The sequence below is a fragment of the Cuculus canorus genome, chromosome 12, assembly GCF_017976375.1.
Source record: "Cuculus canorus isolate bCucCan1 chromosome 12, bCucCan1.pri, whole genome shotgun sequence".
Lineage (NCBI taxonomy): Eukaryota > Metazoa > Chordata > Aves > Cuculiformes > Cuculidae > Cuculus > Cuculus canorus.
Genome location: NC_071412.1, coordinates 12,062,002 through 12,086,299, shown reverse-complemented (window position 1 = coordinate 12,086,299; position 24,298 = coordinate 12,062,002). Strand labels below are relative to the sequence as shown.

The 24,298-nt window shown below is 42.8% G+C and overlaps 1 long non-coding RNA gene across 1 annotated transcript in view; it reads left to right on the top strand.

The window, feature by feature from the left end:
• Positions 1-24,298, top strand: part of LOC128853357 (uncharacterized) — a 44,839-nt gene that overhangs the window by 6,371 nt on the left and 14,170 nt on the right. The window contains exons 2-3 of the long non-coding RNA XR_008451849.1: positions 12,863-13,008; positions 17,679-17,813. This is a non-coding gene — a long non-coding RNA (uncharacterized LOC128853357). The remainder of the gene's footprint in view (positions 1-12,862; positions 13,009-17,678; positions 17,814-24,298) is intronic.

Below are 24,298 nucleotides of genomic sequence, written 5' to 3'. Positions count from 1 at the left end.
GTTGTAAGGTGCTTATGCTTGAAGTCAGATTATTGGATGCTATAGGAGAAGGGATGATGTTAGGTGAGTTGTACAAATGCATTCAGCTACTCAGCCTCCTGTGCCTAGAGAAGCAGAAGTTGCTCCATGATGTGGAACCTCCTTCCTCAAAACACCGAGGGAGGGTGTGTAGTTTCATAGTAACTGCCTAGAGTTAAGTCAATCTAGTCGAGCTAACCCAATATCACAAGCTACTAAATTTTCCTTGCATGCTTGTTCTCAAGGTTAAAGTCCAAGCCAGTATTTAAATCACCATATAATTGCAGTGCCTAGCACAGGAAGGGAATGAGTGAAAGCAAGACATCATCACTGGGAAGGTGTGTCGAGGTGGAGTCTCCCCAAATGCTCCCATCAAGAAATAAATGCTGGGTGGCAGAAGGCAGAAAAGCAAGCATACACCAAAACAACCCAGCTCCTTATCAACCGTTCCTTAAAATCTGGTGACCGGAATAACCTTGGAACTGTAAGCAAGGTAGCTCATCACATAAACTAAGGATATTCTTGGCGTCGAAGAACGGACATTGAGCTCCTGCCTCCAGTGCTCTGGAGGGAAGTAAAACACCCCCAGCGATGGAAGCTGACCGACAAATCTAGGTGAAAAAAATCCTCTTACAATTACTGGTAAGCAGCTGATGCTGCAAGGCATGAAATCTGATTGCAATTACTGTCTTAGGGTAGAGCTGCACCGTTTATGAGCGTGTCCCATTATGGAAGTGAATCTGAATCTCTCTCAAATCAGTTCATGGGCCCTGGGGAGACCAGGACGTTTTGGGTCGCGTCATTATCTCCCTTCATGTGTATACAAGCAAAGATTCTCACAGACACTTTATCAGTCTAGAAAGATACTGAACCTTGCCATAAAGGTGCCAGGACATGCCAACACCATTATTCTTTCTAGTTAGCTCTCATTTTTAGTCATCTTGCATCAAGGAAATTGCATCTTAATTTAAAGCAGAAATTATTAGTTTCTAAATAGTAGGTCACAGTTTTGCTACTTTATATAGGATTGAATCATTCCTATTACTGCATTTTTCTAGATACCTATCAAGAGTTGTCACCCTTCCAAACCTTTCCTTTGATAAGCTGAAGAAGTTGAATCTTTTATGCCTCGTCTCACAAGGCCCATTTCCCCAACCCTGAGAGTCTGTTTTTAAACTGGTGGCTTTTAAAAACCGTTAGTGGGTTAACCACATTTAAAAACATTTAAATAATTATTGGAGAAATTTGTTGGCAACCAGTTCAAGCTGTGACCGAAACCAAAATGAAAAAGCTGAGGTAGCAATAGTTGGTTAAGCCTGTATTTCCATTTAAAATGAAGCCTGTATTTCCATTTTAAAATAAAAATATTCTTAAGTGCAAGAAAAGGTTAGAATTCTCTATCATTTCAGTATTATTTGCACATGTATCGTGTGTGTTATAGACATGCATTTGTACATATGTGTAAATATATAAGTATAAAAGAAAAAGAGACTCTCATAAAACTCACTTGCTACAGTTAGCATTGTTGGGGAAGCCAATCACGGCCAGCTAGCCATGAAAAGCATGGGAGATAAGAACAGACGTACTATTAATACTGTTCATTTTTAGAAGTGTGCACAATGAAGCAGCTATTTTGGCACTTTCTTCTGAAATATGAAGTATTAGGCATAGTCAGAGCCAGGATACAGGGCTAGATTGACTTTTAACTGCCTGCTGTTGTGATTCTTATCTTCCTCTATGGGGTGAATTAGAATTCTTTGGATCAATGAACGTACGCAGTCTTTTCCTGTATCAGAATAACATTACACATCCTCTTGTCATTATAACACACCAGAAGATTATTTTCAATGATAATGACAAGACCATGTCAATCAAAGGACATTTGTAGTGGGAATTTGCTTATTACATCTTTCATGTGGCAAATTTTCCTCTTTTTCGTTCTTGCATTACCGCTCAGAAGTTGGCAGCAAAATGTTCAGAATTTAAAAAAAAGACAATGTCTCACTTCTGCTGCAACCAATACTCTTTCATACAGGCATTAACTTCTCCTGTGCATCCACGGTTACAGACATGGCACAGGCAGAGCCTTCATTTTGTTCTGCTTAAATATCTGTACAGATCACAGCTTTTCCCTGATAGACGCTATTGTTGGGAAACATTAGTATGCACTACCTGTATTTTTCCATGTTCAAAGGAAGGAATCACAGAGCACTTCATTTATTTAACTAAGAGCTCAGTAAATTCTGCACTGTTGCTATTCTGCAAAGAAGGTATTTTCATGTAGAAGCATTATCATTAACAGATTCTTTTCAAATTCCAGGAAGAGTGTGATATTTTTATTTGGCATAATGAAGTCTGAGCACTTACAAAATTGGATTGGTTTAAGGCCTTTAATTTCCTCCACGCTTTATTTCTGTACTTAATTGGAAATTTCTTTCACATAGACAAGCTTTTCTAGGCTAAGTGTTATATTTTGGGTTTGGTGTGTACCTGATGAAGACAGGTGTCCACAGGATCTGAAAAACATAGAAATGGATTACAGAAGATGCCAACTGTAAAACTGTACCAGGAAGTTAACTTATAAAGAGCAAAGATTTAGTTTAAATGTGGCTGGAGGAACTAACTTGAGGTGATTGAGGTTAGGCAATCTGGATCCTCTTAGTGTCTCTGGAGAGAAAGAAACATTTTCAAGTATGTCTCAGACACTGCCATGGATTTAGAGGCCAATATCACACAGAAATTTTAGGAACTTAATTCACATTTTCCAATATGAGGAAACGGAGCATAAAGCTTCCTGACAGTCAGTAGGATTTAGGTTCCTAAGTTGGGAAAATGCTTTAGAAGTAAGGCTGGTTATCACCTTGATTTAGCACACATTCTTTACCTTTGTTTTGGTCATTCTGTCCATTTTTGCTTGGGACAAACTTATCGTTGTAATAAGTAACTGATTTAGAATGAATTATAATTGTTTCATCTCTTCTAAGTCTTCAGTTTTCATACTTTGCTAATCTGTAAAACTTCCTGAGTAAAATGGTGTCATAATCACAACATTTTGCACCTTGACATTAAGTATATATTTCACTTATGGCCAATTTAAAAATAAAAATAGAAACTTTGTAATAATCTCCCTTTACAGTTTGGGTTATGAGAAGCTGAGAATTCCCTTAGGCTTGATTGATAAAACATGGCATTTATCCTATTCCTAGGATGATGTTCAGCAAACTTTATGACAGAGGGAAACAGCTGGTAAAGTGGGTTCACAGAAAGGTGAAGGTAATATAGACATAAAAAACAAGAGGATAATGATTTTAAAAGGGATAATAGTTGTAATAACACCATTAACCTTTTGCTTCAAATTATTGAAAGTGTGGTCTCTTCAGCAGGCTAATCAAAGGTTTGCATTAACTGCAGTGCAAGAGGAAGTGGCAATATACAACCTGAGGTTATTTTTTTCCCCTCTTCCAATTGTTCACTATCAAACCCTTACTGGGGAAAAAAAAAAAAAAGAGAGAGAAAAAACGACACTTTGGCTGTTGAAGACCCTTTCCGAAGGGTCTTGCTTTCAGATGAAAACAAAGATGACTTGCTTTCAGAAGGAACTCCTGCTTCCTTCCTTCGTTGTAAGAGTGGGATTTTGCAAGGGAAAACATAAATGAAAAATAAATAGAATTTGTTATAGATACACTTCAGACTTTTAATTTCTATGTAAACAGGTAGCAAAGTGTCACAGGGCAGACTGGCAGTAAGAGCTAGCCCTGAGCTGCTTGGCTGCACCACATGGAGGGGGGATCATCATCAGTAGCAGAGACCCATCTCAAAGGGCAGGTATACACATCTCCTCGTAAACAGTGTAGGCGTGTAACTGCAGAGGTCGGTGGTTCATATGGGATGTGCATTGCGCAGTGCTGCTCTGTCCAGGCTGCTTCTGGTATATAAACTGGTAATTCAGGCTGGGTCAGAGAGAAACTGCCTAGTTTTGCTTTCCTGTTATATGCATACAAGGTTCGAGTAGCAGAAGCAGGCTACGCTTTGACAGTTTACTTGAATGCTAAAAGACAACCGCATTTATGATGGAAAATTGCCATAGATTATGGAAAAGCTCCTGGTGACTTGATGAGATTGTTTGGGAATATGTCCAGTTGGACAAATCTGCTCCATCATATGATTTTGCAGGTGGTGATCCTTATAGTTCACTTAAAGCATCTACCCAAGATGCACATCAGGGCACCTTCGGTTGGAAACTTCCCTTCTGTATGCAGTCAGTGGAGAGAGAGCCATCCGAGTTAGACACCCAAAGCAAGATTGTCTGACTGGCTTGCAATGTGTCATGTCAATCTAGTATGAAAGGAATAAGTGTAAAAGGAAATTTGCACCATTCCTTGCTGACAAAACCCCATACCATTAACAGCCTCATTCTGTGGAATCAGAAGACAGTGAAAGACTTCAGGGGCAGCGTGCCTTGAATTTGAATTAGCCAGATTGAATTTAAAATCAACAAGCTGAAAGGGCCTGAGATAAGAAGTCAGAACATTCAGAGGAAATGAGAACTGTTCTGGGAACTAAAGGTGGGAGAAGCACTAAGTCACATTAAAAATATTCAACCAGAAAAGAGACACCTTTTCTTTTTCTGGACACCTTTTCTTAGAAGCCGTCTATAATCAGTAACCTTTCCCAGGCTGTTTTCAGTAGCTGAATCCTTTGTTTCAAAACCACCCATCGATTCAATGCCCTATGTGAGAAGTAATTAAGGTGGACAGAAATCTCGCTTGCTGTATGGATATATGAAGTGTAGAAGAGAGGGGGAGAAAGGTGAGTGAATGAATTTTCCCAAAAGATAGCTCTCACGGTACATGTGAGTATGCTATAGTGTATAGTTAAAGTAAACGTGCATGTAGATGTACAGCTCTATTCATCTTTGTCTTTTGATCTATTTATTTCCATATACACACGTGCTGAAGTGCATATGTGTGCATTCCTGAAAGATAATGAACTGTTTAGGCAGTACTTTGTCAGAATATCATTTAGAGAGTTACATCCTTTTAATGCACAGTAGTTTAAGCAAACTCCAAGGTTCTTACTCGGCTATAAACCCGTTAAATCATCTTAAATACCATGTCATAATGACAATTTGATGCCACCAGATGTGGCACTAGGGATTTTTTTTTTTTTTAAATGCTTTCCTGGAGATACAGCTTCCTGAATTTTAAATTTTCTAGCCTGTTTGCACAGCTGTTAGATCACAGAGCTCTGCCATCTTTTTGCCTTGCATCAGTTATTCACTAAATCATGTGTGGCATGACTACAAACTCACTGCATCTAAAACGTTTAGGCTCATATCCACTTCACCCTCATAAAAGCTGAATAGTCAGGCTGTATGGGAGAGGGTCCACGAGCATTAAAATCAAGAGCAGTATCCAGTCCAGCTGTGGAGCTCCCTCACGGGGAGATTTTAGAGATGCAGTCAGAGGACTATCCTTCACACACCCTTTTTCACTGGCTACTTAGCATCCTGGATCTGTGAAAAATACAGATGCCTGGACACTTTCTTGGCATTTCTCACCTCGATAGCCAAAAAGGCAACCAGATTGGTACTACAGCACCATTTCTACAGGAGGGAAACCTGGGAGAAGGACATGTTAGCAGGATAGAAGAAGGGTAAAAAAAAAACCCCTCTCACAAAGAAATGTTATTTCACATGGTGCGTATTTAAATAGTGGAGCAAGCATGGGAGGCTGTGGAAAAACTGAGGCCACCAACAGAAATGGGTTAAATGAGGAGATAAATGAATGAGGTAAAGGCACTTTCCTAGCCCCGAAACATAGTGCTCTGGAAGCAGCCCTAGTCCAAGAAGCCCCTAACTTCTGATAGCCAGAGAGCAGGAAACCCATCTAATGATCAGGGTGTCAATTTACCTGACCAGCAGCACTGGACCAATGAAAGACACTGGGGTTTTGCTCTGGTCTGTTATGGAGGAACCATGTTTCGAGTTTTTTTGTCATGATGTGACTTTGTATGGATGAGAGCTGCATGATCTGAGGTGGCAAACGCAGCTGCTCTTGTTCTCAGACCTTGCCTTAGGTGGGCCTTCTTGCACTGTGACCCCAGGGGACTGCAGTGGACCTTTCCCAATGCTCACAAATATCAGCACAAGACACTCAAAGCCTGAATATCTGTAGGTGACAAATACACCCACAAACTCACCATAAACATGAGTGTTATCAGAGTATTGAGTTCTCATCAGCGTTGAAGGATTATTCAATCCTAATTTAACGTGTATTAGAAATACTCTTAATAAGGCTGATTCAAAGTCCAGTGGAAAGATTACCATTGCCTTGCATGGAGTCATAGGTTGATTTGCTGTTTGGCTGTGGGGCTGACACATGAATGTTTGAGCAGCTCTGTATTGGAGAGGGCATGACATGCTGTCTAGATTACCCTTCGGTGAAGTGTAATATTTGATAACATCAGTAAATAGAAAACAGAAATAAAATGACAACAGCGTTTGAGCATTTTGTGATAGCAAATGAGGTGGAAAAGTTAAGTGGATATAGAAGAGGATCCCCAGAGGTTGGATTGCAGCATGACGCTGGTAGGAGCCTGTTTGTTACCATACTGATATCAACATGTGGAGCTCTAAATCTTTTTCGATCGTAGCTGAACAGAAAGATTTGCTCATAGCTGCCTTTTCTCTTATTTGTATTGTATAGGCTGTCCTCTCCTACTAGCAAACAAATAACAACTCTGTGCCAACTATAGCAGCAGTTTACATGGAAAAGCAATGAAGCAATTTCAGGAAAGTATTAGATGTAATTTTGGCTTTTTTTTGCTGTCACTTAGCAGCTAGAAAGAGGAGATGCACTGATGTGCAGAGATGGGTGCATATTATGCAAACTCATATCACAATCTCATTGACTGTTTGTGGACCCCCATATCTCTCTGTTTCCATCTGTTGTTTTAAGACTAAGATGTTTGGAGGATGTCCAAATTCCTTTTTGTTCCCCGACTTGGGTGCAGTACCTGCCTGCCTAAGGCTCCCTACATAGACAACAGAGAGAGACAGAGGGAGAGAGGCTTCTCCAGAGAATGTGATGTGCCAAGGGATTCTCCTTTCTCTCCCTCTTTTAACCTTCTTTCCCTGACTACACAGGGATTTCATAGGGTGCCAGTCAAGGCCCAGAGTCGGATGAGGTGAATTTGGACGGTGCTGCTGTCTGCAGCTGGTCATAGTTCAGAATTAAGAAAACACAGACTGTAAGGAGTAGGAATGTGCGATCCATTGGTTGTTGTCCGTGGCTCACGAGTGGGCAGAAGCAGAAGCTGTCGTGTCTCAATCTAGGCAGTAGCTCGTGGCTGACGCAATATTTCAAGAGATAACAAGGGAATGTTGAGCTTATCCAAGAAAACAGAAATGTCATAGAAGATAAATAAGCAAAATGTATAAACCATAAACTCGATCCTATTAAAATTAAGTATGTTTTAATTTCTGAAAAGAATGATATTTTGGTGTTAGATTTACTGAACAGGAAAAGATTACATGCATCATTAAAAGAAAATGTTTTTAAGAGCCCTTTTAAAAAATTGTATCCGTGTTTGCAATTGCCATGTGCAAAATATAAAAATCAGAAAAGGGAAAAAAACCAGCAAGCAGTGGAAATAGCCCATTTTGTGAATTATAGGAAAAAATATACCATCTGTGATTTAGTGCAGTTCCTAAGATCCCATCTGTGATCGAAGCGCAGTCCTCGTTGAAGGCTGAATCCCTGAGATGTTCCATATGATAAAATATTTCTCTTGGAAAACATTTGGGCTAATGGGTTTGTTTTTCTGGAATATGGCTTTTCTAGATCAGACATAAAAACCTAGAGGCCTAATCTTGACTTGTGGCTGACTACAGCTGACATCAGGAGAAGCAGGAGTGAAAGTATGTCAAAGATCTAACTGCCTTTTCCTTCAAAATTTCTATACTACTTTTTATCAGGTCTGGCTGTTGGGTCTAAGAGGTCTAGACAGTGATTTCATAATCTCTAGTGTCAGACATTGTGGTCATCAGACTCCTTGCAGCCACACAACTGAAGCTCTGTTTCCTTTTGTTAGCGCTTATTAATTTTCAGCAGAGTAGACCCAAAGAGACATTCCTTAGCCTGGGAGAAGGCCTCTAATGCATATGCACTTCTGCTGTCTTTCTGTGCAGTGCCACTGTGATCTCTTAGTTTCAGTTCTAAGGTGGCCTTGGCTTTATCAGGTGTTTATACAAAGGCAACATGTTTTATTCCAATCACTTATTAATTACACTCACATGTACAGACTGGTGTGATTTCAGTTACCACTGAAATTTATATTTGAATAATAAATGCGTTCACCTGTTTAATATATGTTTCTATTTTCTACTTTATATAATTACATGCTGATTATGCCATTATAGAAAATACTTGTGTGTTTTGGACAGTTATGCTATTACTGAAATAATGCCCACAATAGAATGTGTGTGTATGCACGTGTTGAGAGCAGAGATTAAAGGTATGGCAGGTTGTTTCAGAGCTGTCCGAGCTGGTGCAGCTCCATCTGGAGTGAGGTGTTCTGCTTGAGCAGACGGTACTCTACCTCAGGAGAGCGTGGGTTATTGCGGTTATCACCTGTGGGTGAATCTAGCTCTATTACAACATAATTTCAGCTTCATTATAAAACACCTGCAATAAGGATGTTCATCCAACCTGGTTTCACGCTTGGCTGGCTCAGCTCCCTGTCCCCTTTGGTTATGATGTGTGATGGGGAGGTGCATGCGGGAGCTGCTGCCCAAACGGACACCCCAGAGCCGCTGTCTTCCTTATGGCCATGGGGCTGGGCCAGTGAGCCCCAGTCCATGCTTGCCTCTGCTGGGTTAAGGACAGCCCTTTCACAGTGCCTACGTGGCCTTGGAGCACTGCAGGCATCCTGCCAGGCTCGTGCTATCTGCCGTCGTGTGAACGTGTGAGGGATGGGGCAAATCTGTGTCACAGCTTGCGATGTCCTGCTGGAGAGTGCAATTGCACCTGGGTCTTGTACAGCCCTCTTGGCTGGGTGCTCTCATGCTTGGGGATTCTCAGTCACCGGCTTGATACAGATGAATAAACAAACAAGTAACAGCCATTGATAGCATCAGCATCTGTGTTTATACTGGTGGCAAGTTAAACGATTCACCCAAGCTAACAAAACAAAGCAGCATCAGAGCTCAGAGAGGGATGCTTGCCTCCCACTTTCCTTTCCTGAGTATCAGCACTGTGAGGAAGGAAAAAAGTCCCGTTCAACAGCATAAATACACCCTGGCATTGCCTCTTCTGTACCATACAAGTATTGCAGGCAAAGGGTTAAAAAGAAATGAGTGCATTTGTCATGCTCTGCAGAGCACCCAAAGTCTGAACATGAATGACCAAATTGCTTTTTACTTTTTAAATTAAGCCCTCTGTCTGTACGCACGCAGCTAACGCTGCTGTTCCATTAAATAAAAGAATTTGTTCCCACTCTTATTTTTAATAGGGTAAGACCTTGCCGTTCCATCTCACAACTTTACTGACAGAAGATCTTATTAAAAGCAATCCTCCCCCTCTCCTCCTTGAAATCTGAGCTTCTGATAGCTTCATTCACATTGTGTTTATTTTATATATACAGCTCTGCAGCTGCTGTTCCCTTCTTCTCCAATAAATGACAGCATAACTGTTGCGTCTACTAAAAAAAGTAAATAAAATTAAATGGAGAAGAACAATACATCTCTAGCAGAGAATAATAACTCTTTTAAGGCATGTATCTAAATTGTACAGCCCGATCTTAATTGTAAGGATAATTCTTTGTTATTTCAAGCAACTTGGAAAGTGACAGCAAAGGCACGCTCTTGGCAGTACAAATGGAGAGATTTCTGGGGATGCAGTGGGGAGAATTCTCCTGAACTGAAAGGAGATTGAAGCGTCTTTATTAGGTTAATAGGGCTGGAGCTTGCAATGAGAAAGAATGGGAGAATATGCTACAAGCAGTTGGTTTGGAGGGATTTTTTTAAGCACAGGCAGAGCTGGCTGAGGCCCTGCAGTGGGTGTTGTACATGAGGCAGTGAGAATTCAGTGTCGGCACTGGCAGTGAGAAGCTGCTTGACCAGCCAACCTCCAACCCCTGCATCAGGCTCCTCGGGGAGGACCGACACCAGGAGGTTTCCCTTGCCCTCCCGTCGGTGGGCCAGGCTGGTCCCGTGCTGGACTGGTGGCACAAAATTTTGTGGCACCATCCAGGCTCCAGGCCAGTGCCTTTCTGTTGTCATTTCCCTCTGTTTCACTGTCTCTGCCATTGCAGAGGAAGCCACCACCAGTGGTGGAGGTCAGCAACCGTGTGCTTTAGTTACTGGTGCTGTTTAGCCACAGGTGCGAGGCTGGCATACTGTTTAAAGATGTCGATTCAATCCTAGGCAAAACTCCTCTTGAATTTGCCCTGAATTTGTCTGAGGAGCTAGGAAACAATATTAATGTAGAACAAAGTGAGAGAGGGTAATGCGAACTCTAACTACAAAGTTAGACTAGGATAGTATTTGTGGTAGCATCAGAAACTGGAGGTGTTGGTTTTGAGAATCTACCAGCTTTTCCTGGAGTAAGGAGAACCTGTGCAGATGTGCAATCAGCTCTTCTAATAGCTTGACTAATTCAGAAACTGCATAGTAAAGACTTTGGGGGGAAGCGAGTTGTTGGAAGGGAGACAGGGACAGCAGGCAGTGGAGTGGCTGAGAGAAGAATAGTATCTGGTAGAGTGATTTGGTGGAGGAAGGGATTAAAAATACTTCAAAGCATTGAAACACTGCCCTTGGTGAGGAGGTAGGAAAGGATGAGAAGACAAAAAATAATCCAGGTGATGACTTAAAAAAATGTAGAAATCTTTTATTTAAAAGAAAGCAAGAGAGACATGAAGCTACAAAAGGTGAGAAGTGCACTGTCTGTTTTGAGAATAGCTAAGAAAGACCTTGGGAAAGATCAGGCTGGGCAGAACCGCTGCAGCTCTAAGGGAGTAGCAACAGTTGACAGTCAGCCAAGGAGAATGTCTTATCAAAAGGATGAAGGAATAATGGCTATAAAAGGAATGAAGAAGGTTTCCAAAGCAGGTGAAGTAGCACTAGTGGGAGATTTGCCCTGGATGTTATCTGAGAGATGTCTGGAGGAAGGGGTGAAGAAGGGCATCAGCTCAGGAAAGCCTGCAGCATGGCTGTTTGCGCAGTGCACAGCAGGACACAACCTTTCTGCTCTTTCGGGTGTAGAGCTGGTGCTTGCCGGCTCTGCCTTTTCTGCCCTGTAAGCGATGCCCCACCATCAGTGTGGCACCACAGCCTGTGCAGGGGACCCTAGGAAGATGCTGTAGGGGCTGAGCTCTCCGCAGAGGGGCCCATGTGCTGGGACAGTGGGCAGCTGCAGCTCCCCACGGATAACCTGAGTCTTGAGGGCAATCTCAAGCCTTCTGCACATCGTGTTTTCCACATAATTGGTGGCCGTTTACCCTTGCACCTAAATAGAGAGCAGCAAATTGTTTACTGTGGCCTTAGCCTGCTTTCCTGCCCTGCTTGCACTGGGCTGGGTGCTGCCTGGAGGCCTGACTTGGAGGATGATGGGGTGAAACCTCAGCTTCCAGGAGAGTAGGAGAATGCTTCAGCCCATGCTCACGTACCTGCTCTGCGAGGCAGGCTGAGGCTGGCTGTGGGATACTATTCCAGTGTAGCTTCAGGGATAAATAGAAAGAGCCGTGTTCCCATGAATGCTGGCCCTCGTACCAGCTCCAGGTGTACAGCAGCTCCCTGTCCTCAGCCAACCCAGAGAGGAGTCTGAGGCACCTGCAGGTTTCCCTGTCACTGTTTCGAGGAGGAGTCCATTCTGCCGTCCTGGGCCATTTGTTCTCTGCTCTGTCACGGCATGGCTGTGGGTAACACAGCATCACTCAGCTCCCCCTGCACCCGCGTATTCCAGACACGAACCGAGGGCAACATCTGGCCCTTCAAAATGATCCAAGAAGTACCAGACACAGCCTATTGTGAGAGACAGGAGGAATCTATAAACCCAAAGCTGCACCCTCATTTTCTGATGCTGCAGTTTGGTAAATGTCAACAAGGTCATTGCTGGGTCCATTTTTGTCATTTAATCAGGAGGAAGATTTACAGCTTTTGGAGAATCAGGCCTAGCAATTATCATACAGATGCTCCTTGCATATGCTCCAACTTGAGGCAAAACACAAAGCAGTTAATATTAATATAAGCTAGAGCTTATAATGAAATAATCACATCAGCAGAGATTTATCTTTTGGTGAAGGCAAGAATTTGTCTGGGAACTGATCAGCTCTTTTCTCTGTAGACTAAACACTGAATTAGGCCCAACGAGGTAGTAGGCAAAAGGCCTGTGAATGAGGCCAATAAACGAGGTTTTAATTTAGTTGCATAAACTCCTAACCTTTCTTGCTGCAAAGTGCCATCTAGTGTTCGCAGCCATGCCTGCCGGCCCCTGGGCAGCCACAAGTTGTAGTTCAGGCTGCAAGCAGCTTAAAAAGACTAAAACTAAGGCAGACAAGCAAACAAACCTTAATTGTTGATGACCAGATGTTATTGGTCTTTAATACATGAAAGTAGTAACTTAGGCAAATGAAGCGTCTTTATTATGTGACAGGATACAAAGATGTTTCAACTGGCCTCAAAAATTAACCTGGACCTCAGAAAACAAAGCGGAGACCACGCTGAAGGAGCATGTTGTCAGGAAAGCAATTGTGGAATTTCATGCAGAAAGTATATGCCTAACGATGTGTCAAATTTGCCTGTGCAGAGAGGATCATGGCATTATTAATGTTGTTTGTGTTGTAGAGGCTGGGTGCTCACAAGGGAAGTGGAATTGGGCACCACAGACATGGAGCGGTGTAAGGTGGTACCTTGTTCACAAGTCTGCACGTCAGCTGCAATGAGTAGGTGAATCCAACAACAGGAAAGCACCTTAATGACCGTCATTTACTGTGAGTAGGTGCATGCAAGTTAATTGTGCATGCAAATAAGTCGTGCAACAGCTAATAAACTTCACAAGCCTAAAATCAGACCCAGCAAAGAGACAGATTAGCATCTAAAGTGCAAGAATCAGAGAGTTGTGATCCAAAAGAACGCTTAGAAATTGGAGATGGAGGGAGGTAAAAAAGCGCACAAAAATAACACTGCATCCAGGTTTGTATCTGGGGCATCTTTTGCACCAGGCTGGGGCTGTCCTGATGGGCTTGGAAATCTCTCTGCCACATCTGATCACCCCTGAAACCACCCTGAGCACAGACCTCAAACACAAAGGTTGTTATTATTATTTGTTGTTATCTGTAAAGCACTGACAGCACTTAGAAGTGCCAGAGGATTCATGCCTTGAGTTTTGCTCTTACAGTGGCCAGGAGCAGAGTCTAATTAGCCCAAACAACGTCTGTGATAGAGAGCAGCCCTACTGACAGGGAGCAAATTAGGTCTCTGACCTAGCAAAGCATTTAACCATGTGCTACACTTTTTAGTACGTGTATCTCTGGATTAAGACCTGGATGATGTAACCTTTTGCTGCCTCTAATTTTTTTGATTACAGCATGAAGCACAGCTCAGCTTGCTGGCTCAGAAACGCCTATGTACAGTATTAATCTGCTTTCTAAATTGCATCCTTGTATCTGGACAAAAAGACAGGGTTTTCTCTGAAACTGAAGGTTCTTTCCCATCTACCTTCTTAGATTCCTTTCTATTTGCTCCTTTGTGATCTGCTGAATCTTTATTGTGTTCCTTGTCTCACCTTGGTGATAAATAACAAATCAAATACAATGGCAATGAAGAAATTGGAAGGCTGCACAAACTATAGCGAATGATGAGAAATACCCAGTTTTATCTTCCCGGAATTTGGGAAGTGGTAGTTGACTCTGAGCTCGAGGGAGTCACCTTGCTGTGAAGTGACCTTTCTGAATTTCTCAAAAAACTCCTCAAAGGGAGTTTTAAGTTTAAAGTTTTACCATGGATTTCCTCATGCCATGGCAGAGGCTTGTCCTCTGCAGGACAGGCTGGAAGCATGTCTGCTTTGCTTTCCAAGCCACATTATGAGCTTGGTGGTTTCAGGTTGGGGAGAACAGGAGATTTATGAAGGAAACTCCAGCTGGAAACAGGTGAATGTTGCCCTTGAGCTGCTTGCATCCCTTCAGGATGTTCAGGAAAACTCTGCTATTGTCTCACAAATAGTCTCCTAGGATACCTCCTCTTTCCCCGTACTTGTTGGACATCTGAAATCACTGATCTAGAAGGACCTTTGGTCTGCTCCTATGTCACTGCTCTACTCTCCCATGTTCTTCATTAATTCCCACCTCTTCTGATCCACTGCATTGTTTCCACTGCTGTGGCAGGGCACGGTATCACAGAGGGCAACTGCATGTCTCTGTCCCTGCTCTGTTGTGAAGTTGTACCTATATACATGTTTATTCCTGGTCCCAAAGTTACACCTCTACAAGTACTGCATGAAGCTGGCAGATGAGGTAGCTGCCCGCAGAGCTTTTGCAACCCTCACCATAAGCATCTGCCTCTTCTACTGAGCTTGGAATATATGCTGAGTTACAAAGTGCTTGAGTCATCTGAAATTTTGATGCAAAATAAAAACAACCAGAGAATTTATCAGCTCACACTATAAGGGACTGCTCCAAGTGTTTATCATTTGCACTGGCCAGAAGTGCCTGAGTCAGGTCCTCATTCCCGAGTGAGGACCTGACCCTAGGTGTTCACAGGCTCCTCAGTTGGCAGTACAAGAGAAATACAGATAAGAGTACTTCTGAGTTATGGAGAAGCAACATGAGGTTTGCATGTCAGGATTACTGTTCCCCTTGCAAGTGGAACCTCCAGTTCTTTAACAAAGCCCAAGCACAATGCAGCATATGCCCAAACAGTACAGTGTGTTGAGAAATTTGAACTGGGTTTTACTTATTGTCGTGTACTCAGAGCAGCAACATTTGTGCAGATCAGATCTGAAGATGAGGGAGAAAAAGCCCACTCCTCTCTTCATTACAGCACAGCGTGTTTCTTTAGTGCCACCTCTTGGCCAGCAGACTATTAGGTTTCATATGAAGATTGGAGCATCTCATGTGACGTAAACATGCTAAACCTGCTCTGCTCCATGCTGGTGTTTCATGGAAGAAAGGAAGTAAATATTGTAAATTGGCATAGAAGAATAGCCTGAAATATTTTCTATTTCTTCCTTTGTTTTTTAACAGGCTTATGCTGTGTTGGGCATGGTATGGGTTTTGATGTAGAATCCTGCCAGCTGGTGCATGCTCAGGCTTTGAATACTATTGTACCAAAAAAATCAAGCATTTTCAAATATAAAAATACCACAGTATATTTCCTAACACAAAATACAATCAGTACTCGAAAAGGTTATCCAACATTTTCTTGGTTTATCTCCTCTCAACTGTGCTTCCAACATATCTTTTGGGATATATAGACAGTATGGTCAGAAGGACCCCTTCCACCACACAAGAGGATTTTTTTTCGAGTAAGTCTTCCATCAAGTTCAGAACTTCGGGTTGAACAAAATGTCAGTTTTTCAGACTGTGGTCCACAAACCCCAGGATTCATGACTTATTTGTGCAGAGTCAAGAAAAGGTAACTAGTACAAACAGGGCAAGCTTAGGGTTTGCTACACAAGAGCTTAAATATCGACAGCAATGTTTTCAGAGATCTGAGGGAAGTTGTACACAGCTGTGTCAGAGAATGCTCTCTAGGTAGGTGCTCACCATCTGGGTGAGGTTCTTAAGTGACAGATCATCCATGCCATCCCCGGGTAATCTGTGAAGATGGTTAATTGCATCCCTGTGACATCAAACATGTGAAACCGGTTTGTAGACTGAGTTCATGTAGCTTCCATTTCTAGCCAGTGTTTTTTGTTAAACCTTGGCAGTGAGCTCTTCTAACCAGGACTATCTGATTTTTATTTTTTTTTTTGAAAGCATGGATGCTATCCTAATTACCAACTACTGATTAATAAAATGAACTCGATAATATATTGGAAAAATACTTTCTAATATGAATAACATATGGACCAGCTTTAATGTTTAAGTTCCCACCTCAGGCACTGATTGGAATGGTTTATCCAAGTGCTTATCTTTAAGCCTCAAAATAATCCCACTGAACTTGGCAGTAGAAGGCAGCCCTCACTATTAAAAATAAAAGCTCCAACTCCAGTATTTTACAATTTTAAGACCAAGGAACCTAAGTATTTGCCAACTGCAAACGTTCTTTTAATTTTGGCTTCTCTTGGGCATATTGTGTGACTGTAGTTTTACTCATTAAAGTCTCAGATTGTGCTTGTTTTGTTAACAACTGTTAGGGCAGGGGTTCTTACTCTTAATTGACACCATCTGGAAATGAGGAGGAAATTGCTCAGGATGAACGCAAAGACGAGGTAAGGTCTTGCACTTTTCCACAGTTGCAAAACTTGTCCCATTTGGAATAACCACAATTGACCCGGGAACCGGCTTGCCCTTTATTTCTGCTGGAGACTGGAGGGAGAGGGAAATTTTCTTTCAGGAAAAAGGCAATCTACACATTGCCAGCAGAACCAGAAAATAATCATTTAAAAGCAAAAAGTTGCACAATTTGGGCTGCTAGCGAACTAGGCCTTTTTATGCAAATGGAATATCTTTGTTCCCAGGTTTTTTTTTTTCCAATCTTGCACCACTTGTTCAGCATTTCCTCATTTTCTGGCACTGGTTTCCATAGCTGCATGCAATCACACTCTCACACAGATGCCATTCCGTGTTCAAAGCACTGAATGCTACAGGGCATATTAGTGTTTTTATGCTTTAGATCTATCTTTATGTAACTTCAGAGCTCATTAATATATACCATTTTGTGTGATTAAAAAAACAACAACCTGGCACAGGAGAAGCTTTGAACAGGAGAATCGATTGCAAGGAAAATGGCTTTCTTCTCATTATGCAGATTTTAAGCTAGACGTGAGATGGGCCCAGGAAGTCAATGGACGAGGTACGATTTCTGCAAAGCAATCAGTCCCTGGCTGCAGCCGAGCAGACTGCATGTCAAAAAAAAACACAGAAAGAGTCAAAAGTTATTCGGAAACAGGAAGATTTTCACATCATGAGTTCACAATAGTGGATGCCAATGAGTGAAAAACCCCATGATGGTCCTTTTAAAGCTGTTTAAAATCTCAGTGAAAGTCATTCTCTTTTGCCGTGTGTAAAGCTAGAGATGAGACTGAGATGTGGACGTACCAAAGTGATAGACTCGCTGTAAACATCTAAGAGTACAGACCAGAAAGGTATATATACTTTGGCTGTTGGTGAAGCACAGTTAACCCCATACTAACAGCGTGAAACTCTGGCTCTCACACTGTTGTGCCAAAAAGGATTAAGATTACACGTGCCGGAGTGTAATTCTCTAGCTGCCCATGCTAGCTTTGAAGGACTGAGGTGATGAGTATCTCCTGCACTAAATAAGGTGATGTGGGAATTTTTCTGACCATCGGTTCCCACTTTTCAAGCTGCTTTCTGTCTAACGACACCAGCCTGTCCCCTGCTCACCAAAAGCACAGGCTGTTTGAACAACACATGCCACAAGCAATTGCCCTTTATGGTTGCATGTCTGTCTCTGACGTGTCTGTCTCTTCTGCCAGGGCATCCTGATAACCTCTCAGAAGATCACATGGCACAGGCTCACGTCCTCACTCGCACTGTGATGGCTGCAACGATGAGTGCAGCGGGAGGGATCGGGAACCAAAACCAACTTGCAAAAGCTCAGAGATCTGAAGGTAGGGAAACTGCTTGGTACGTTTGACAGTAATCAGAATATGAACATGGTCCTAAGGGGCAAGAGAACATGTTGGTGTGAGGAGGGAGGCCAGTGCAGCATGATACAAAAAGGACTGACATACCTGTAATGCTGTAGATGCATGTGTTTTATATGCAACACTGAGCAAAGCAGAGATGATCTTCCCCATCCTTTCTAGGAGTCAGTATTTTGAAGGAACAGCCTTCCAGTAAAAAAGATACTTAGGATAGTTTGGAATCTGCCTTTGTTGTAGTTTGGACAGTGGCAATAATGGAAAATCAGGTATATAATCCACCCAATTCTCAATAAAACCTTCCAGAAATGGGCAAGCAAGCACTTTTCTCCAGTCTTAATCCCAGCTTTGTGTTAAGGGGTATGTCTCTTGGGTAACAATGCAGCCTCTGGCTGGCTGGAGGGGTGATGGAGAGATCCACAAAACCCACAGCAACTCCATGCATTTCCCCAGTGGTAGGCAGTTTTCTTCCTCTTTTCCTTCTCCACATTCAAAGGGTTGTACTGATTATATGCAAGTATGACAGCAAATTGTGACTAATGTATGAAATGAAAATCCCTGCCTGATGGCACGGAGATCTTAGACAGCTACTCTGCAATTATTGCCTCACTACAATTTCTGCTGGGTCTTACTTACTCCAGCACAATACTGAGCACAGGCAATTTACTGTACAGGTCATAAAAAAAAAAAAAATCTCATTAAACCACACCATTTAAGATCAGGTAGTTTCCCAGCTCCCATTTCTGTTTGGTTTGAAGCCTTGGAGGCTGGCTGGGTGACTGCCCAAGGGAAAAATCCTTCTCTGGTGTGAATAACAGCAGTTGCAGAGGGTGAGCTGTGTTCTGCACAGGAGGATGAAGAGGCTGCCGAGCTGCCGTCTGCTTTGCTCCCTGCCCTGATGAACCGGAGGGATTTAGCCGGCTGCTGAGAGTGCGGGTGAGATGCAAGGAGGCTTGGAGCTGAGCAAGTCTATTGAGTAGCCAACAGCCTGAATTTAATTGCTGTTTCATTCCTGGGAACAGCAAAACCCCTGGGGACTTGGCACTCTGTCCCACGGGATGATCTGTTGAATACTCTGCAAGATGCTGGACCAAATCCTCTCAGCAGCAGCATCAGGTGCTTGCAACTGCTGCTGGGAGCAGGCAGGGCCAGCTGGCAGCGGCGCAGGCGTCGTGCAAATGTGCTGATGTAGCACTGACATGGGAACTCCTGCCAGGGCCCTGCCTGCAGAAGGCTAGGCAGACACGAGAGCTATCTTTGTGCAATGTAATTTCCTGACAGCCCCAGCTGTCCTGTCTCCTGTTTGGAGGTGGTAGAGGCCCCCCACAGAGGTGCCACAACTGTGCCAGTCAGGGTGAATCAGACTCTCCAAACAGCCACCACCCAGGCCTTTCGCCTTCTCCAGCTGATGACCGGAGCCAGGAGACGGCATCTGTGCAGCCCGGCTCACTCCGCGTGCCAACCGGCTGCAAGAGCTGTGCGGAGGGAGGAGCAGCATGGGGAGCAGGTGCTGCATGGGCAGTTGCGAGCCTGGCTGGGGGTCAAGCGCTTCTGGGAAGAAACAAACCGGATCTGCTCCAGGGAAGGTGGCTCATATCTATGTAATCAGAGACTCAATTCAGACCAAGAGAACATGAACGTAATTATGGACACCAAAAAAGCCCAACAAAACCCCATCAGTTTACTGATTTTTTTTCCTAAGAAAGTGACATCGTATATTTAAAATGAGTTAATTTTTTTCCCACAACACTTTAGTTCATCCTTTTTATTTTTTTTCAGCTATAAAGCTTTGCTTTCCATTCAAATATTATGATTTATAGAAAATATTTGATGTTGATAGAGAGACAACACAATAATATCAGTTACCCAAGGAGAAATATTTTTATATACAGGGAGAAGTTAACCTCAAACACTCAGTTCACCTATTCATGTGTGATTTATATTGCCCCAGGCTCCAAGGCAGAGAGAACATTGACACCCTTTGATGTTGAAAGAAGCCTAGTGACTGGCCTTTGGAGAGATTTGTGATGTCTCTATAAGCCTGTCAATGGAAAAGCAGGCAGCAAAGCCAGGTCCCCTAAAGATTTCAAGGCTGTGTAGCAGAAGGATCATGTAAGCATTTTACTTCCACCAAGTGCTTGAAAGACTAAGTGCAAGCAACCAGTCTAATTGAGCAGTTACAGGGTGCTGTGCTCTAGTCAGCATCTCGCATCTCTCCTTGACCTGGAAAAGGCTGACCCTTTCAGCCTGGAAAAGGTGCCAGTGTCAGCGAAGGGGACATTTAACAACTGCACAGCCCTGGGTGATGGAGTGGTTCAGTTTCTGTGGTAGCCTGGTAGGAATGTGATAACCCTTAATTATTAGAGATGGAAATAATCTTCTTGCATTTGTTGAGGAGCAAATACGCTCTACTCATTTCTGTGGTATCAAGTGTCCAGGGTTTTCCATGGGACAAAATAGCCTTGAGCAGGTTTGACATCCCACACACCAAAGGATAATGCTGTAACAAATAACAAGGCACCAACAGTGTATTCTGCACTGCTCATCACTGGTATGGAAACAGGTTGTGCACCGAGGTTAGCAAAGGGAAGCAGGGGACAAGAGGGAACAGGAGATGGTGCTCCTTGTGAGACAAATTCCTAGGCAATGTGTTGAGTAACACTTTGGAAGATAGGATTAAAATTCAATACAATGCTGATAGATTGGGGAAATGACTTGAAAACAGTAACATGATATAATAAAGACAGCTGTAGAATGGTTTACATAGAATTAGGGGCTGTTGGCAAGACACAGCAGGATCTGAGGATTACTGGGGATTATGAACTGAAGATGCATCTGAAATATGATGCTATTGCAAAATCAAACAAAAGACCAGTGCTCTGTGCTCATAGTGAGGCTGAGAGCTCATTTGAATCAGGTGTGTCCAAGGTTGCAGCTCAACAGGAGAGGTACAGAAACCATCTGAGCACTTGGAAATGAAGAGTGAGAGGGAGCTGGTGCGTACTGCTTGGCAAAGAAAGAGTAAGGAACTGCCTGTAAGGGACTGTAGTAGCTACAGGCTGTGTGCGTGTCCTGGTGTGGGCAATCAAAAAGTGAAGCTGCAGATAACTTGGAGCAGAGGAGGAGAATGGATAAAGACCCCAGTGATCAAGTGTCACTGAATGCCTTGCCCTGGAAAGGAATCAAGCTCAGTCTGCTAATTTGTGTGGTTCATTTTACACATGATGGAGATAAAAAGTTGTAATTTTTTTAAAAAGCTCAACTCTGTTGGGCAGCAATGAAGGGGGCAGAAATATGGCAATAAATTTATTTTCTATTTTGGGCGCAGCACTGGAAAACGCTCACATCTATAGCATTAGTGATGCCATATATTGTCCTTAACTTGCTCTTGTCCCTTTGGAAAGTCCGACACTAGCATCATACTTCCCTGTCTCTTCTCTTGTGCTCTTCAAGTGAAAGGACTGTAAGGTCACAGGCTTAAAGGTTGTGAATGGGATATCTGTGGCAGGAAAGCAGATATCTGCACATTTGCCTCAATGGGAAAGTAGAGAATAATTGTGGGTTCTGATTTTCCAGGGAGCCTCTGTGGGGAACTAATAGTCTAGACTTGTCCTTTTTGAGGCCTAATTATGTCTTTCTGTCAAGCTATAAAAACAAGGGTCTGTAGCATCACAAGGGAAAATGAAAGCTATTGGCCTGTGTTCTGCATTTAATAGGATGTCAAAATCTAAAGTACAGTCTGACTTTTTTTGACTGAGGTTAGAAAAGAAAATGCAACTAATTAGGCTGGTTCTGAATATCCCTCTATGTCTAGTTGCTGTAGACTTGCAAATTGTAACATACGGGGAGTCCCAAACTCTCCAATCAGTGCTGCTGTCTGGAGGGGAGGGGTCTTTCCTGCTGACAGGATTCAGGCTCCACTTGAGTAGTGTCACTATTAGTGGGAACAGTTCCCTAGGAAATGCCTTGTGCCATTGCACCTCTCTGTGTTATGGAGATGGAGAAACAGATCTAGGGTTTCAGGAGAGGAACAAGGTGCTCCATGGGAATTGTCACACACTGTTGATGAACTAGTCTTCTACAGCTTGCCTTGAAGATTAATTTCCAAAGTCTTTGAGAATGAAGGAACATTTGGAAAGTACCTTGTGTACAAAATGCAAGCTTTACTCTTTGGGTAGAATGGTCCCTGAATCATGGTAACAGACAGTAGTCTCCAACAAGTACAGGAGCAAGAATTCACTCAATAAATACACCAGATATCTTATGTATGGGCTAAAGCAGTTGCTCCCGATGTTTTCTTAGCCAAGCTGCTCTTTGATGTCCTGCTCTTCCAACTGCACTCAAGTTCTGACCATTAACTCTGCTCTCAGACCCATAGAGCTGCCTCCTTCTTTTTTTTGCAGTCCTTCATCAGCAAGCACCAAAGGACAACACGATCATGTACCTCTAGAAAACCTGAGACAGGAGGTGGTGGGCTATATTGAAACAACTAATGCATTACTTACACCTTGAAGTCCACTATGTCAGGAATGTTAGATGATGTCATAGTGCCTTCCTGTATCCTTTGGAAGTCAGTTTGAGGTTTTGTTCCTGTTGAAATAATTTCTTGGAGAGAACTGCAGCAGTTACAAGTTCCTTTTACCTTTCCCTTGTCAGCTGCCCTCATTCTGAACCAATGCTACGCTCAGCTGGCTCCTCATGTTTTACAGATGAACTGAAATAAAAGTGGAATTTGTCCCACTGTGAGAGAAAGGAAGAGGAAAAAAAAATAACTGTCTACAAGATTTTTCATGCAAGTCCCACATCCTTAGTTTTGCCCTTTTTTTGACACAGAAATTTGATTGTATTCTGCTTAGACTTTCTGGGGCACCTTTCTGGTTTTCATTGTTCTTTTCTGACCTGACTTTGGGTTAGTCAGGAAACTGTCAACTTTGCCTCACAGTCAAAACTAAACACTGCAAATCAAACTCAGAGGACATCAATGGGCAGGAAAAAATGTGGCCTCAAAACGGTGACTTTCTATTTTTTTTTTATGTCACTTCTGCAAGGTCTTGCAGAGGGATTTGGGTCAGGAAACTAGAGTGACTGAGTCCATAAGAAAATGGAAGGTCTTTCCAAGAGTCAGCCTAAAAAGAAAGAAAAAGGGTGGAAAAGACTGTAAAAGGAGAAAGACTTGCATAACCCAAAGGAGCTTTGGAAGCAGAGAGAAACAAGAACACCTGGATCTCCTTGGCGACTGCCAAAATACTGTGCGACATTGCCTCAATACTTGCATGGAGATTTATAGCTGTATTTTTCAATAACTGCACACTCTTTTCACCCACAAATAATAGTTTCTGCAGACACAGCTAACCCATGCTGCAAAGCATGTCTTTTCCCAGGCTGTAGTTTGAAGAGACTTAAAGCAGCTCAGGACCAGTACTGGAAGCAGAAAACAATTTTTCACTAGAAAACCTTGTCTACGTGGACCATTCTTCTCTGGCTTTGTACAAAGATGCCTGATTTTAATGGACCCATGGATGGCATAGAGTGACATCCACTGTGGCAATGGCGAGGAAAGAAAAAGGACTTGGTCATGACTTGAAAATGTCTTTAGCCTTGGGTTTGTCCTATGTTCCCAGCTGTAGAATTGATCCCTGTAAAAATTAGAGTGGCAACACTGTGTCCTTTCTATGGATTATTCCTGATGGTCACCAGCTTTATTAGCAAAAAATATGTGCAGGAGGCAATAGCATCATTTTGGTGTAAGCTCCAGGTATATCCATGAAGATGGCTCATCCACTGCCACGTCCATCAGTGCGGGCAGGAACCACTCACAGGCTGCATTCCAAGGCCCCGCAGCACAAGCTTTCCAAAGCTTACCAAGAAGCTATTAGATAAGCTGTATTTTTAGGAAAGCATTTGAAATGGTCTTAACCTAAACGCCCATTTAAGTCTTACTGAATCTTGGTAGCAAGGGATTTAAACATATGCTTAAATAACTTCCTGATTGCAAGCTGTAGCCCTCAGTTGGGTATTGCTGTCAGTTTAGCAATGATAGCCCTCTCCCAGCATGAGTAATGTGCAAGTTAGGCAGCGTAGGAAGAATGAAATGATAAATTACCACTTCTGAGAGGACACTCAGTTCGTTTGCTGTCCCCCACGAGCTCCTTCCTTCTGCAGACGTTCATCAAGGTTCTCCAATCAGTACAAAAGCCTTCCCGACTGCTCCATGTTTAGCACAGCTTGTCAGGAACTACCGAAATGGCTCATTGGAGCACCAAAGCACGGGCCATTTTGAAGTTTTGCCCTTGACCAAGGCAATCAGAAGCTGCAATAAAAATACAGGCTGCTTACAGAGGGGGGAATTAATAACCACACAGCTCAAAGTTAGCATAACAAATTATAAAACTGAAATTATGGGGGTTGGTGGATCTGCAGGTTTTCCCCTCTGTTTTCATCTGTACAGCTTA